The sequence below is a fragment of the Bactrocera tryoni genome, unplaced genomic scaffold, assembly GCF_016617805.1.
Source record: "Bactrocera tryoni isolate S06 unplaced genomic scaffold, CSIRO_BtryS06_freeze2 scaffold_7, whole genome shotgun sequence".
NCBI lineage: Eukaryota > Metazoa > Arthropoda > Insecta > Diptera > Tephritidae > Bactrocera > Bactrocera tryoni.
In genome coordinates, this window is record NW_024396366.1 from 18,435,434 (window position 1) to 18,451,626 (window position 16,193).

Genomic DNA, 16,193 nt, shown 5'->3' on the forward strand with positions numbered 1-16,193 from the left:
ATTATTTCATATTCAAGCCTCAACTAATAAACTTGTGCCATCAAATAATTTTTAACCACGCCCACTTTTATTGTGACAGGAAAGGGTTAACTAATAGTTAATAATAATTGTTGCTCAGTTGCCAAATTTGTATAAATGACTTTTAAAGGGTCTGACTAGAAATCATATAGATGGTATTAGTAGTACCATATATGTATATATGTATCAGGTACAGGGACGGATCCTCTAGTAAAAGAAAATTACAGTTACCATATGGATGTCGATTAAGAGGACATTGAAGTGCTATGGAACGAATTCCACAGCAACCAAAAAAGGTTCACAACAAGATGTAAGAAAGTTTGCGGCAGGTTAAGCCGCACATGATAGTAAGCGAGTCAATGAGCAGCTAAAATTGAAACTAGCATCCAACAAATGGGACAAAAGCGAATAGCCTATTTGATAACATAGTAGCCCTTCTAGTGCAGGCAATGGAAAAAAGAGAGAGAGAAAATGTCTGCAAAGAGATGCCAGACTAATGATTGTCACCTAAAAACTGAATCAGGTGCAAATCACAATACCGCCTGCAAGTTAGTGGCACATATATGATAACTCTGGTAGGCAGTTAAATAATAATCTTATAAAATGAAAAAGTTTTCGGGTATCGCGAATGATTGATCGCCATAACCAAGACAAAAGGAACGTTAGAGGATGTGTTAGCATAGCTGGTGTTAAGAAACAACTTCTTCGGGTTTACCATAACATCGTTTAAAATCGACTGAAATACAAAATTAGTCGGATTCAATTTAACTTCTGGAACACCAATACTTCTTTACTGCCGGATACACCTTTTACGCGATCATAGCCGAGTTAACAACAGCGCGCCAGTCGTTCCTTATTTTCGCGCCGTAGCGCCAATTGGAAATTCCAAGCGAAGTCAGATACTTCTCCATCTGATCTTTCCAACGGAGTGAAGGTCTTCCTTTTCCTCTGCTTCTCCCGGCAGGTATTGCATAAAATACTTTCAAAGCTGGAGTATTTTCCTCCATACGAAACCAGCGCATCCCCTGTTTCTTAATTTGCTAAACTATGTCACTCATCAGATGCTTTCATCGTCCAGGACGGGAATAGCGAATGATTTATGGAGCTTGGTTTTTATTCATCGAGAGAAAACTTTACTTCTCAATTGCCTACTTATAGAACTAACAGACGAGCAAATTTAATGCGCAGTAAGCAACGCTAATGCGCATTAAAATTTTATGGTGACAGACGCCAGACTTGTGCATTTAGACAGCTGATTGTGAAATTTGTTTATTTATTTCAAAAAAAGTGAAATAAAAATGAATAAGAAATTATTAATAGAAATTTTGGTATTTTTGGAAAACCAATTGGGGTACTCACAACCCGTCGTAAAGCATTGTAAAATCGTTATACCTTCTAACTTTATGAGACTTGTGAAAACCCTAAATATAAATTTAACGTTTATTATTAACTACGTAATATAGTGAAATTAAAAGCAATAATTGATTGTAATGCGAAAAAAGTGTGCTAAAAAGTTAAGAATATTGAAAAAATGGATAGCAAACTATGCGTAGTTTACTTTCTGCCATCTAAAAATATTCAAATTTGTTTTTGTTAATATATGAATAGGAGGCAGCAGACTTTAAGCGACATCTGTCAAAAAATAGCAAAAATCAGCCAGTTTTGAGCAGTGTTGACTACTCAAATTTGGTAAAATTAAATTTGTCGTCTGTCAGGGCTATTAGTCTTTCTGCCGTGGATTTCGAGGCTGATATTGTGTTTGTTGTTAATGCCGGTTCTAAGATAGATGCTGGCTACGCTGGCTAGGTCATGTTGTCCGGATGGATGAAAACACTCCAGCTCTGAAAGTATTCGACGCAGTACCCGCCGGGGAAACAGAGGAAGAGGAAGACCTCCACTCCGTTGGAAGGACCAAGTGGAGAAGGACCTGGCTTCGCTTGGAATATCCAATTGACGCCTCGTAGCGAAAAGAAGAAACGACTGGCGCGCTGTTGTTAACTCGGCTATAATCGCGTAAGCGGTGTCTACGCCAATTAAGAAGAAGAAGAAGATAGATGCAATTATCTACTGCTTCAAAGTTATGATTGTCAACAGTGACGTGAGAGCTTTGTCACAAATGCGACGACTGTTTCTTTGATGACATGAGATATTTCGGCTTGCCCTCGTTCATCACCAGCCTCATTTGCTTCGCTGCATTATCCATTCTAGAGAAAGCAGAACTAACGCCGCGGTTGTTAAGGCCAATGATGTCAATGTCATCAGCATGCGTCAGCAACTGTACCCTTTTATAGCAGAAGGCTGCATGATGAAGAATTTTAACCTTTTCCGGTTTATTAAAGTGAGTTAGTCTCCTTTTACCTCAGAAATGGCAAGAAGAACAACTCCACTGAGAAAATGTCCGGGTGTAAGAGCTGTGAAATCGAAGATATCTTGCGAGAGTGGTAATATAGGTCATGAATTTAATACGGCTTCGATACGAGTGAGTAGTGTAGTAAGCTCCACATAATTGACTTTATGATTACCTGCCGTTTTCTTTTAGTGGGGCTTAGAGCTTTTTACTTCTGATTCCTAAAGTCCGCCCATGTGTAGAGAACATGGCGGTATAAGCTGCTAATTGATCCCTTGGGGTGCATATTTTTGAACAATTTCAGGGGAGACTTCTTTCTTGATGTTTATATCTCTTTTCCTGTGGCTCTGTGAGCACCGACAAAGTTTTTTCTATTGTTGCTCATAACTTTTGATGGAAATCCACGTCGTCCGACAAAGCATACAAATGCTGTGAGAAAAGCCGCAGTAGTTAGATCCTTTTACTTTGTCGTAAAACATACAAAGACACCCACATACCCTTTTCTAAATGAGGAAGACATAGAGGCCTTTATCTGGAAAGGTTCAGCAAAATCAGCTCTATAATAGTAGGGGGTCGAGCATAATTGCAGCGTTCAGGTGGTAAAGCTACTAGTCTGCGTACGTATCTTATGTTTGTGCAAGGTACTATGTTTACACATAAAAATCGTCTTATTAATTTATGGCCTTAGTCGCGGTATATAAAATTCTTTTCGAACCATCTGTTGATGTTGATGCTCACCAAGTACTGTAAGCTGGTGAATATATGTATATTAGAAATAAATGAGTAAAACAGGATTTCTCATATACAATAATGGGATGCCGTCCATTTTAACTTAGGTTGGAATTCGCTAGTCTTCCATTTGTCCGGATTAATCCCTTAGTGTTCAAGAATGGATTTAAAACGACAAGCGAGCTTCTCTTTTCGAGAAGTCGTGATTGGAGTATCTTTGGTTTTGAATGATGAGGCTGATCTTAGCATGTTTCAGGTCGTAGTGCGATAATTGTTGGGAAAAATCTTTTATTATGCCCTTAATTTTTTGTCTAAGTTTTTGTGTAAATTTAAACATATACATAAGTGATTACTCTTAGTGCTCTGGGGAAAGATGAAAACCATACTACTCCGGTTTTCATCTGGTCCTCATAGGGAGTGATATGAAAATTTTCAATTTTCCGACTTTCAGGAGCTAAGATATTGCGAGCGAGAGACTTTGGCCAAAATTCTGGTGATTCAGCTATGTAGAACCGTTCCAATTGAGTGTACTGCTGGTGAGGTGAAGTGGTTTGCAACCTCCTGTCCCTAGATCTGCTGGATTATCCGCACTTGCAACGTGTTGCCACTTTCCTGGGCCAACTAAGTCTAATATGTGAGACATGCGGTTAGATACATAAGTCTTCTAGGTATAGGGTGGTTTTTCTAACTATGCTAAGACTATTTCTGTATCTACTTTTTTTTACTTGGTTAATTTGAGATGGGTTTGGGCAATCGAAACCAGTTTTGCTATCTTCTGTTAGCCATTCAGTTCGAGCCGTGGAAGGCTTATTGTCTTCAAGGGTGCAACTTTGGCTTTTGCTACTAAAAGATGTGAGGATATTTTGATATCGTACTGAGTGCGTACGAAATTTTTTACGTAATAGGCCTTTTCAGGGGCATCACAAAAGCCATGCTTTTCTATATTTTGGTTAGGGGCGAAATTTACCCCTCGAGGGATTCGAATTTCCGAAATAGTACGAGTATGTAAGTTGTTAGCAAATTGAATCCATTTTGTTAAACGCACAGGGTCATTCAGTGCTGTCTTACCACAATTCTTGAATCAGGATTTTCATTATTGGCGAAAGCCATCCTGCGGGGTCGAAAAGTATTGCTACCGAGGAAAGTATTTGGCGTTTGGTTATAGCGGACGTTGCAGATATTGACTCAATTGTATATGAAAGTTGATCTTTTATCGCATTCCATTGAATCCCCAGGGTTTTTGTTGTACTGGCCTTCCAAATTTAAGGAAATTTGAATCTAGTAAGTCTTGCTTTTTATGTCTTTTACTATTTCGGGATGATTTCATGTAATTTTTTTGGGGGAGAACCCCTCTGAATTTAGTGCTTTCATCACTTGAGACAGTGTTTCAAACGTTTTTGCCACTTCATGCAGTGTCCTGATTGGCAAATAGGGTGCGCAATTGATGCCAAAGGTGACGGTTTTAAGTTTGTAGTCGCTGATTGGACTATTACTTGATTTGCGGAAGACTATAAGCTTTAAATTTTGGTCATCTTTGTGTAATAGAATTTATCTGTGCATTTTCTCTACATCCCCATTAAAAACATATTTAAACTTGCGCCTATTTAGTATTAGCAGCGTGAGATCTGGTTGTAAGGTTGGGCCAGTATATAGTACGTCGTTGAGTGATTAGCCTGAGCTCGTACTTTTTGAGGCATTGAAAACCACTCGTGCTTTTGTTGTGATTTTATCAGGTCGTATTACTCAGTGATGTGGAAGATAAAAAGATAAACATCTACCTTTAGATACTTTTTCATATGGTACAGCTTATATGATTGAGGTCAAGATATATATATCCATCACATTGGTTTTCGGAAAATGCAAAAGAACAGCTGGTACGATGAGGAGTGCCGTGTCGCAGCGGAGAGAAATATGGGATAGATACCGAGAATTGAAGAGGGAAGCGAGGCGAATTTGCAGACACCAAAGGAAGAGGCCGAAATGCGTGAGTACAAAGAGCTTGATAAGCTGGCCGACAAGGGAAATGCTCGAAAATTCTACAAAAAAAATGTGGCGGCTTAAGGAAGGTTTCAAGACCGGAGCATACTCTCGTAGAACCCCCCAATGGTGATCTAGGCACCGATGGCCAGAGCATACTTAAATTATGGAGGGAACACTTCTCCTGCCTGCTGAATGGCAGTGAAAGTACAACGCCAGGAGAAGGCGTACCCGATTCCCCAATCGATGACGATGGAGCGGACGTTCCATTGCTCGACCATGAAGAAGTACGAATAGCAATTGCCCGCCTGAAGAACAACAAAGCGCCGATGGATTACCGGCCGAACTATTCAAACACGACGGCAAAGAACTGATAAGGAGCATGCATAAGCTTGTTTGTAAAATATGGTCGGACGAAAGCATGCCCAACGATTGGAATTTAAGTATGCTCTGCCCAATCCCCACAATCTGCGACAACTGCAGTGGGAGCAACATCGCATATAAGGTTCTATCGAGCGTATTGTGTGAAAGATTAACAAACTGATTGGACTTTATCGGTGTGGCATTAGACAAGGTCAACAACCGACCAGATATTCACCATACGCCAAATCTTGGAGAATACCCACGAAAGGAGAATCGACACACCCCATCTCTACGCCCATTTCAAAGCTGCTTTCGACAGCACGAAAAGGAGCTGCCTTTATGCTGCGATGTCTAAATTTGGTATCCCCGCAAAACTAATACGGCTGTATAAACTGACGTTGAGAAACACCAAAAGCTTCGTCATGATCGGGAAGAACCTCTCCGAGCCGTTCGATACCAAACGAGGTTTCAGACAAGGCGACTCCTCTTCGTGCGACTTTTTCAACCTGCTGATGGGGAAAATAATTCGACCTGCAGAACTTAATCGAGCAGGTACAATCTTTTATAAGAGTGTACAGCTGCTGGCGCATGCCCATGATATTGATATCTTCGGCCTCAACACCCGCGCCGTTAGTTCGGCTTTCTCCAGGCTGGACACGGAAGCAAAGAAAATGGGCAAGACGAAATATCTCCTGTCATCAAACAAACAGTCGTCACACTCGCGACTTGGCTCTCACGTCACTGTTGACAGTCATAACTTTGAAGTTGTAGATAGTTTCGTATATTTGGGACCAGCATGAACACCGCCAACAATGTCAGCCTGGAAATCCAACGCAGGATAACTCTTACCAACAAGTGCTACTTCGAACTGAGTAGGCAATTGAGAAGTAAAGTCCTCTCTCTCGACGAACAAAAACCAAACTCTATAAGTCACTTATAATTCCGTCTTGCTATATGGTGCAGAGGCTTGGCGATGACGTCAATTGATGAGTCGACGTTAAGAGTTTTCGAGAGAAAAGTTCTGCGAAGGATTTATGATCCTTTGCGCATTGGCCACGGCGAATATCGCATTCGATGGATCGATGAGCTGTATGAGATATACGATGACATTGACATAGTTCAGCGAATTAAAAGACAGCGGCTACGCTGGCTAGATCATGTTGTCAGCTCTGAAAGTATTCGACGCAGTACCCGCCGGGGGAAGCAGAGGAAGAGGAAGGCATCCACTCCGTTGGAAAGACCAGGTGGAGAAAAACCTGGCTTCGCTTGGAATATCCAATTGGCGCCACGTCGCGAAAAGAAGAAACGATTGGCGCGCTGTTGTTATCTCAGCTATAATCGCGTAGGCGGTGTCTGCGCCAATTAAGATGAAGAATATCATTGCCATCGTGGTTTCGTATTGTTCGAGGCAGTTTTAATATTTGGATGATGCCGGAGCTTTCATGTTTTGTGTGAGTTCAGCGTCGTCAGTATCTAGGACTGTATTGTACGCTGACAGAAAGCGTGCCCATATGCTATGTATACATTGAATTTTTAAATTAAGAACCGATTCTGTGTTGTCATTAGTAAGAGAAGCCGAAAATAGTGTGCAGTATCTAATAAAACTGTCACATTCAGTTATAAACCTTGATTTGCTTCTTTTTTGTTTGGCACCCTGCGTGTAGCTTCTGAAGATGTGCTTTGTGATTTATCATCATCAACCATTTTTGAAATATTCAATAATTGAGTGTTCTTGGCTTATCCTCTTTTGATTTCTTAGACTGAATTTACTGTTTTGCTTTGAAATATAATTAAAAAATTGGTTATATGAGCAAATGTATAAAGAGAAATATAACTTTTATTGTAAAACAATTAAATTATATAAATTGGCGAAAGCGTATTCACCGCATAAATCGTCTCAATAAATATCCGTATATAATTATTGTTATTTAAATGAGTTTTTAGTACTTGTATCATTTAAGAAAGAAAAAGAAAAAGAAAATAATAATAAGCAAGAATATACGTATGTATGTATATATTTATTTTCATATGGTTATCCTTTATATTTATATGTTACTATATCGTTTCCCTTATAGTTTGGCACAATTGTTATATATGTACATATGTAATACGTATGTGCAATATAGCGAAAAGGGCGAAAAACTGGAAATATATAAATATATAACTTCTTATGTATTTGTAGATATGGTATATCAACATTTAAATACGTAAGTATGAATGCAAATATTTTGTTACTTGCATCTGCATACGTTTGCAGAAAAAAGAAAGCGAAAAGAAATCTGCGATAAGCAATAGATGTACATATGTATCTGAGTATGTACCTACTTATATATTAAGGTGGACCAAAAATAGTTTTTGAAGTTATACTTCTTATACGAGTTCGGAAAAGGTTGCGATAGATTCAGGTTGCGCAACCTTGCTCAATATGAATCTACGCAACCTTGTCTGCGAAGATGTTCGAGCAGCAAGCGAAGCGGTGACAATCGGCGATCGTTTGTTCGTTTCTTTCGGCACAGCTTGGCTTTTCTACCAACAACACAATGTTGCCATGCTTATGCTGTTGTTGTTTTTGTAGAACAATGTTTCAATTTTTGGTTGGTGACATATTCAATTAAAAATAAATTCTGTTGGCATTCGAATCTACGAGCTCGTCGTAACTTTTTAAGCGCTTACCACCAACACCACCATTGACACTTGTATTGCCTTGTCCTAATTATGGTTTGGTTATGCACGAAAGAAATATACAATGGATCGCCGATTGTTACCTCTTTCCTTGCTGCTGCTGCGCATATGTATGTTTGTATGCTTGTGCATTATTGAAGTAATGCTTCTTTTTCTTTCGTTTGTCTTTCATTTCTGCGAATTCTCAACTATTTTGCGTATACTTGGTTGAAATACTCTGCGTTGGCCGTTGAAAAATTAAGGCTATACTTTATAGGATCATTTCTGTAGTTAGTCTTCATTTACATTTTTTGGAAATCGACCCGCAGTGACGAAGTATATCGTTTTATCTGACAGCGTGAGGTTTAAGAAGTTCACTTCTAATTTTGTCTTGTGGCATATTAGAAATGATGTTTCTTCGAAAATCGTTCGCTTACAACGGATAAAAGGACTTCTGAGTGATGATTTTAATGAATAAATTCCTTTTGGTTGAAATGCTCTGCGTTGGCCGTTGAAAAGTTAAGACTATACTTCTCAGGATCATCCATTCCTTTCATTTCTTCAAAAAAAATTAATGACCTTTAGAAATATGCATATTTGCATTATTTCGTTGTCATTTCCATATTCGTAGCAATAGAATTTCTATGGCATAAGTAAAGTAATGGCCGCCGATTGTCACCCCTTGCCGCTGTAGCAGCTTCGCCTACAAACATGCGTAAATATGTATGTATGTATACGTATGATCGTGAATACATATCGACGCAGATTTTTGCGAGAAGCACCAGAAAGTTGTGCAATTTATGATTTTTAGCTTTTGCCATCGTCGCGAAAGACGACTTGTTGGCAAAGGCATGCTCGGGGAGATGTTACGGCCTCTGTTTTTATGAATGAAGCGAGATCGCTTGTGGAATTTGCGCCTGCGTTCATGAATGAAATCGTTTTTGTTGTAAAATTTACTACACTTGTTCTTTGCCAATTTGGCTGCCATATTGACTTGTGAAGATCAATTTTTTGTTGGTGACATATTCATATGTGTACGCATATGTATGTTTGTATGCTTGTGCATTATTTGTTTGGCAATGTATGCAAATATATGTACATAGAAGTATATATAAATGTATGAACATGCAAGTCAATGCGCGCACATGTAATAAGTATATTGATAAGTGATGAAAATATGATTTCAATTTCTGAACGCGCACCGATAACTGCTGGGCCTTCAACGCGTGTTGATGGATTACAAAAGAGAGATGATTACGCTGCATATTCTCTTCTGCAAGGAAGAGACAGAACTACTTTTCTAGTCAAAGTTCCTTCATTTTATTTGCATAATAAATTTATAAAATGTGAATTTAAGTTTTCAAGTTTTCTTTCATACAAAATGATATGCATTTCTTGAAATATCACTAAGAAGTATAACTTCATCCGCGCGTAGGGACTCGACGCACCTTTTTTTTCTTCGTTTGTTCTTAGTTACAATGAAAATCTCATCCGACATGACAAAAAACAAGTTCTAGTAAGACCTGAGCTCTTAATATTAATATTAAGAGGTGTCTCATCGATATTTTCGATTTCCCATATAAATAACACAGGAAATTTTGTTCTTTTTGTTTGGAGTTTTAATGTATACAAACAAATAATTGGTAAGCGAGTATCAATACTTATTCTTATAGGAAATTTACCGATCTACAAAAAAGGTCCAAACCATTTTTTGGCTGAGTCAACTCATTCAAAGTTATTCGTAGTTAAAGTTCAACAGAAAATTATAAAAAATGATTTCCACAATTTTTCATCTTATATTACAAGTTAATGGCTAATAAACATAACAAATCATATCGAAAATCGTTTAATAAAATCAATTTTTTAAGTATGTACTTAATTTAAACAAAAACTTTGAGCTCTACTCTATGTGAATGATGACTTAGAAACATTAATCGTTCCTTGAAAAAATAATGTGTCCTATTTGCTCCTGACTCTCGGGAAATGTAAATTAGTAAAAGCCATTTTCAGTAATTTTTCGATTACAATACAACTTTTAATTTCATATCTCTGTCATATTGATTATTTCAAAATTAAACTAAAGCCATTTTGTTACAATCGGGAAATTTTTGTCGGTGATTTTTAACAACATAAGGGAACTGTGGGACGGCATTTCAAATTCCTTACGTACAGCTGCAACCGAAACCATTGGTTTTCGGAAAGAGCAAAAGAACAGCTGGTACGACGAGGAGTGCCGTGTCGCAGCGGAGAGAAAACAGGCTGCCTACCTCGCAACGTTACGATCGACCACTACACGTGCGGGATGGGATAGATACCGAGAGTTGAAGAGGGAAGCGAGACGCATTTGCAGACAGAAGAAGAAAGAGGCCGAAATGCGTGAGTACGAAGAGCTTGATAAGCTGGCCGACAGGGGTAATGCTCGAAAATTCTACGAAAAATGCGGCGGCTTACAGAAGGTTTCAAGACCGGAGCATACTCTTGTAGAACCCCCAAAGGTGATCTAGTCACTGATGCCCAGAGCATAGTTAAATTATGGAGGGAACACTTCTCCAGCCTGCTGAATGGCAGTGAACGCACAACACCAGGAGAGGGAGAACCCGATTCCCCAATCGATGACGATGGAGCGGACGTTCGATTACCCGACCATGAAGAAGTACGAATAGCAATTGCCCACCTCAAGAACAACAAAGCGGCAGGGGCCGACGGACTGCCGGCTGAGCTATTCAAACACGGCGGCGAAGAACTAATAGGGAGCATGCATCAGCTTCTTTGTAAAATATGGTCGGACGAGAGCATGCCCAACGATTGGAATTTAAGTGTGCTATGCCCAATCCATAAAAAAGGAGACCCCACAATCTGCGCCAACTACCGTGGGATTAGCCTCCTCAACATCGCATATAAGGCTCTATCGAGCGTATTGTGTGAAAGATTAAAGCCCACCGTCAACAAACTGATTGGACCTTATCAGTGTGGCGGGAAGGACCTCTCCGAGCCGTTCGATACCAAACGAGGTTTCAGGCAAGGCGACTCCCTATCGTGCGACTTCTTCAACCTGCTCCTGGAGAAAATAGTTCGAGCTGCAGAACTAAACAGAGAAGGTACCATCTTCTATAAGAGTGTACAGCTGCTGGCGCATGCCGATGATATTGATATCATCGGCCTCAACACCCGCGCTGTTAGTTCTGCTTTCTCCAGACTGGACAAGGAAGCACAGAAAATGGGTCTGGTAGTGAACGAGGGCAAAACGAAATATCTCCTGTCATCAAACACATAGTCGTCGCACTCGCGACTTGGCTCTCACGTCACTGTTGACAGTCATAACTTTGAAGTTGTAGATAATTTCGTCTATTTAGGAACCAGCATTAAAACCACTAATAATGTCAGCCTGGAAATCCAACGCAGGATTGCTCTTGCCAACAGGTGCTACTTCGGACTGAGTAGGCAATTGAAAAGTAAAGTCCTCTCTCGACGAACAAAAGCTTCCCCGTCCTGCTATATGGTGCAGAGGCTTGGGCGATGACAGCAACCGATGAGTCGACGTTACGAGTTTTTGAAAGAAAAATTCTGCGAAAGATTTATGGTCCTTAGCGCATTGGCCACGGCGAATATCACATCCGATGGAACGATGAGCTGTACGAGATATATGACGACATTGACATAGTTCAGCGAATTAAAAGACAGCGGCTACGCTGGCTAGGTCATGTTGTCCGGATGGATGAAAACACTCCAGCTCTGAAAGTATTCGACGCAGTACCCGCCGGGGGAAGCAGAGGAAAAGGAAGACCTCCACTCCTTTGGAAGAACCAAGTGGAGAAGGACCTGGCTTCGCTTGGAATATCCAATTGGCGCCACGCAGCGAAAAGAAGAAACGACTGGCGCGCTGTTGTTAACTCGGCTATAATCGCGTAAGCGGTGTCTACGCCAATTAAGAAGAAGAAGATTTTTAACAACTTGCTATAAATATTGCAATTGTTTTTCATTTTTAGAAGGACATTTGTTGTAATCTATTAAAGCAACACCTCTTTCTGCTACATCTTGACCACGCTGAGACGCTTAAAAAATTCCTGATTCTCTTGATAGCTTTCACCCTGTGACCAAGATTCCACATTTCTGTCACTGAAGTCAGTAGGTAAATCGAATTTTTGAAATATAGTCATGAACTTTTTGAAATAAAGTCACTCAGATCTACTGATAAGAATTGGTCTGAAGTTCCTGGCTCAATTTCAAATTTTTTTTTTTGGATCAGTGTTTATTTCTCTTTTATTCAAAGCTTGAATCATTTTCTGTTTTATGGGTAGAGGCACATTAACATCAAAAAGATAAATAATGGCTAACTGTTCACTCAAATCCCACAGGTGATTTTTCATTTTTGAACAAGCTGTTGTTGATACGGAGCTGTTGACAGTTTTACACTCAACTAAGTCTTACATGTAGGTCAGCTCATTGTATTTTGCCAGAATCGTAAATGGAGCACTGCACCAAGCTTTTAAATACATTTTAACGAGAAAAATACAAACTTCACGTAAGCCATCGAATTCTCGCGCTGTTAGTTTAAATTCTTCTCTAAAGAGAAAAATTTTTAACGGATAAATGGCTTTTGCCATCCAACGAGCATGATAAACTGGACCTGGATATTTAAACGTAAAGTTCGGTTTTGGCTTTTCCCCCCAAAAAATCAGCGATAGCTCCAGAAGTTCTTTACACAAACTTGTAAAGTCGACATACAAATTTCAAACTCTGATATGTTCATTAAGAACACATTGCGTTTATAATTTTTATAAAGTCTAATTTATGAATTTGTACCCGTAAATTTTCTTCAATCAATGTTACTAAGGTTTGTTTGCTATTTGATAATACTTCATTAACTGTACTATCGTCAATTCCAACCTTGAAATTTGAGTAGAGTTCAAAGTTTTTGTTTAAATTAAGTACTTAAATAATTGATTTTATTAAACAATTATCGATATTTTGTGAAATTTCTATAGTTACATTGCTAAACACTCGATAAGTTTTACAAAAAATATGAGTTATGTTTATAAGCCATTAATTTGTAATATAGATGAAAAATTGTGGAAATCATTTTTTATAATTTTCTGTTGAACTTTAACTACGAATAACTTTGAATGAGTTGACTCAGCCAAAAAATGTTTTAGACCTTTTTTGTAGATCGGTAAATTTCCTATAAGAATAAGTGTTGATACTCGCTTTCCAATTATTTGTTTGCATACATTAAAAATCCAAACAAAAAAAACAAAATTTCCTGTGTTATTTATATGTTAAATCGAAAATATCGATAATATTAATATTAAGAGCTCAGGTCTTACCAGAACTTGTTTTTTGTCATGTCGGATGAGATTTTCATGGTAACTAAAAACAAAAAAATAAAAACTATTTTTGGCCCACCTCAATATATGGTATCGTGGGTGCCCTAAAAATAAGGTGACATTTGAATTTAAACTGCGCGCGTCGAAGGATTTGGAGAATTTTTTTTTTTTTAGGTTGGTAGTACTGTCAGTCACATTTATGTCAAATTTCATGTCAAAATATTCATTAGTGTTTGAGATACGTGTCGTTTTGTGAGCTGCTAAAAGTGAGTTTTTCGTTTTCTGCGATGTCGAAATTTGTTGAGCAAAGAATTTGAATTCAATTTTGTTTACGGAATCAATTTTCTGCTGCGGATACGTTGAGGATGGTGCAGAAAGCCTTTGGTGATGAGACTATGTCTAAAAAAAATGTTTACAAGTGGTATAGTGAGTTCCAAGCCGGCCGTGAACGTGTCGAAGACGAAGAGCGTCCAGGGCTACCATTAACCTCAACCGACGAGGCTCACGTTCAACAAATCAAAGATTTGGTGTTGAAAAACCGTCGATTAACAATTAGAGACCTTGCTGATGAAGTTGGCATATCGAAAGGCTCAGCCAGTACCATTTTGAAGGATGTTTTGGGCCTCGAGCGCGTCAAATCTCGACTGGTACCGAAAACATTCAATTTTTTGGAAAAAAGGCGTTGCGTTGAAGTGTGGGAAACGATGCTTTCCGACTACCAGGGTCTCATGAAACGCATACCAACTGGCGATGAGACTTGGATCTATGCCTACAACCCCGAAACAACCGATCAATATCGTGCCAAAAGAGAGCCGAGACCAAAAAAATCGCGCCAAAGTCGCTCAAAAATCAAGGTCATGTTAACTCTTTTCTTCGATTATCGTGGTGTTGTGCATTATGAATTCCTTCCAACCGGTCAAACAGTCAACAAGGAATATAATTTGAACGCTATGCGTCGTTTGCGTAACGCTATCCGCCTAAAAAGGCCGGAATTGTGGAAAGACAATCCTTGGTTTTTACACCACGATAATGCACCATCCCATACTGCCCTCGTAATTCGTGATCATTTCGCCAAAAACTCAGCCCATATCGTTCCGCAACCACCGTATTCACCTGATCTGGCGCCGTGCGACTTCTGGCTGTTCACCAAGCTCAAAAGACCGCTCCGGGGACACCGTTTTTATATGATAGAGATGATTCAAGCCGCAGCGAAGACGGAACTGAAGACCATCCCGCAAAGTGACTACAACCAGTGTTTCGAAGATTGGAAAATCCGTTGGCATAAGTGCATTGGATCGGGAGGGGATGAAATTGATTTGGAAGAATAAATAAAGAATTTTCAAAATAAATATAATGTCGCTTTATTTTTGGGCACAGTAGTATATATATGTATACATTTATAAACATATATATTTATATACAGTACATACACATATATCCAAATATATAAATATTTTTTATTGCCGATTAATGCTTACCTTTGTGTATCAAAGCACAAAATATTCCCAAATATAAAAAAAAAACAAAAAATAATACAAAATTCAAGTAACTCACTTGCACAAATACCTGCGATAAGCAGGATTGCCTTAGATAAGTAACTGTCAACTCTACTGTCGTTGGCAAATATAAGAATATTTTGAAGTTAGCGTGAGCGACAACTGTCGGCCTGCAGTCGTGTAGTCGTGCAGCTGTCTAAATAACTGTGTCCATTAGAACGTGTGTATTTTAACATTTGACAGATGTTACTTGCAGTCTGTCGCGCTCTATGTGTTCAGCACTTAAGTAAAAGTAAAAGCAAAAACAAAAAAAAAATTATATAGTGACATATTCACTTCACACTCAACCTAATTGAATCCAATTACTGTGGCACAGCCACTTTTTAATAAACAAATAAAAAATAAAACTGAGTATCGCTTTCCGCGGTTAAACTTAATTAAAAACCAAATAATAATAAGCGATTCTGGGCGGTCTCGCTCACTTAACATAAACAAATAACCATTAGCCAGTATAGTATAGTTAACCTAAAGAAATAACCAATAGCAAGTATAGTTAAGATTCTCTGTTCTCCCAAAGAAAATAGTCTTCAGCCAAATCGGAAATAACAAGGACGTGCACTCGCAATTCTGCGTTTGTATTTAGTTTATTAGGGATTTGTGTCAGATTTATTTGACTCATTTTACTGGCGCAGTCGGTAGGATAGTTAAAAGAACCGCAAGTGAATAAGAAATTAACTTTTATAATTTGATACTTGCAAAAGGTTGCTGTTCTGTTCGCGCTTCAACTGGGAAAATATATCCACCTCGGTTATCGCAACTAAGATAAATAAATAAAGTGAAATAAAAGAATTCAAACAAACTACAAAATGGCACAACCAGTTATCATATTAAATGAGGGCAATCTCAATCAACTTCTCCTTTCAAGGAAGAATCAGAAACTCTTTTTATTTTCATCAGTAGAGTTGACTTTAATTTGTCTCTTTACCAAACTAATGCCGTACGACAACAGCGCATTCTACTCAGAAACCTGGATGGCCTACCTTCAAGCTTAGATTGATTGCGGAGTACAAACCCCAGACGCCCAACTACAAATTGTTCTTGAACTTCCGCGAGACACCTTACCAGGGAAGTTTGTGAGCAATCTGCGAGGAAGCTGAGAGACTTCGTAATTTATTTGCAAGCGATTAGGGACTCAATAAAGGTAGTAATGCGTAAATTACCAATTCAATTATTTACCATTTTAGCTCACCTTGATATTGCAGATTTAAGATCATTAAT

The 16,193-nt window shown here is 38.7% G+C and overlaps 1 pseudogene; it reads left to right on the forward strand.

Moving 5' to 3' along the window:
- The first annotated feature begins 8,355 nt into the window (after window positions 1–8,355).
- LOC120781893 lies at window positions 8,356–8,558 on the forward strand (annotated as a pseudogene).
- Window positions 8,559–16,193: the final 7,635 nt, after the last annotated feature.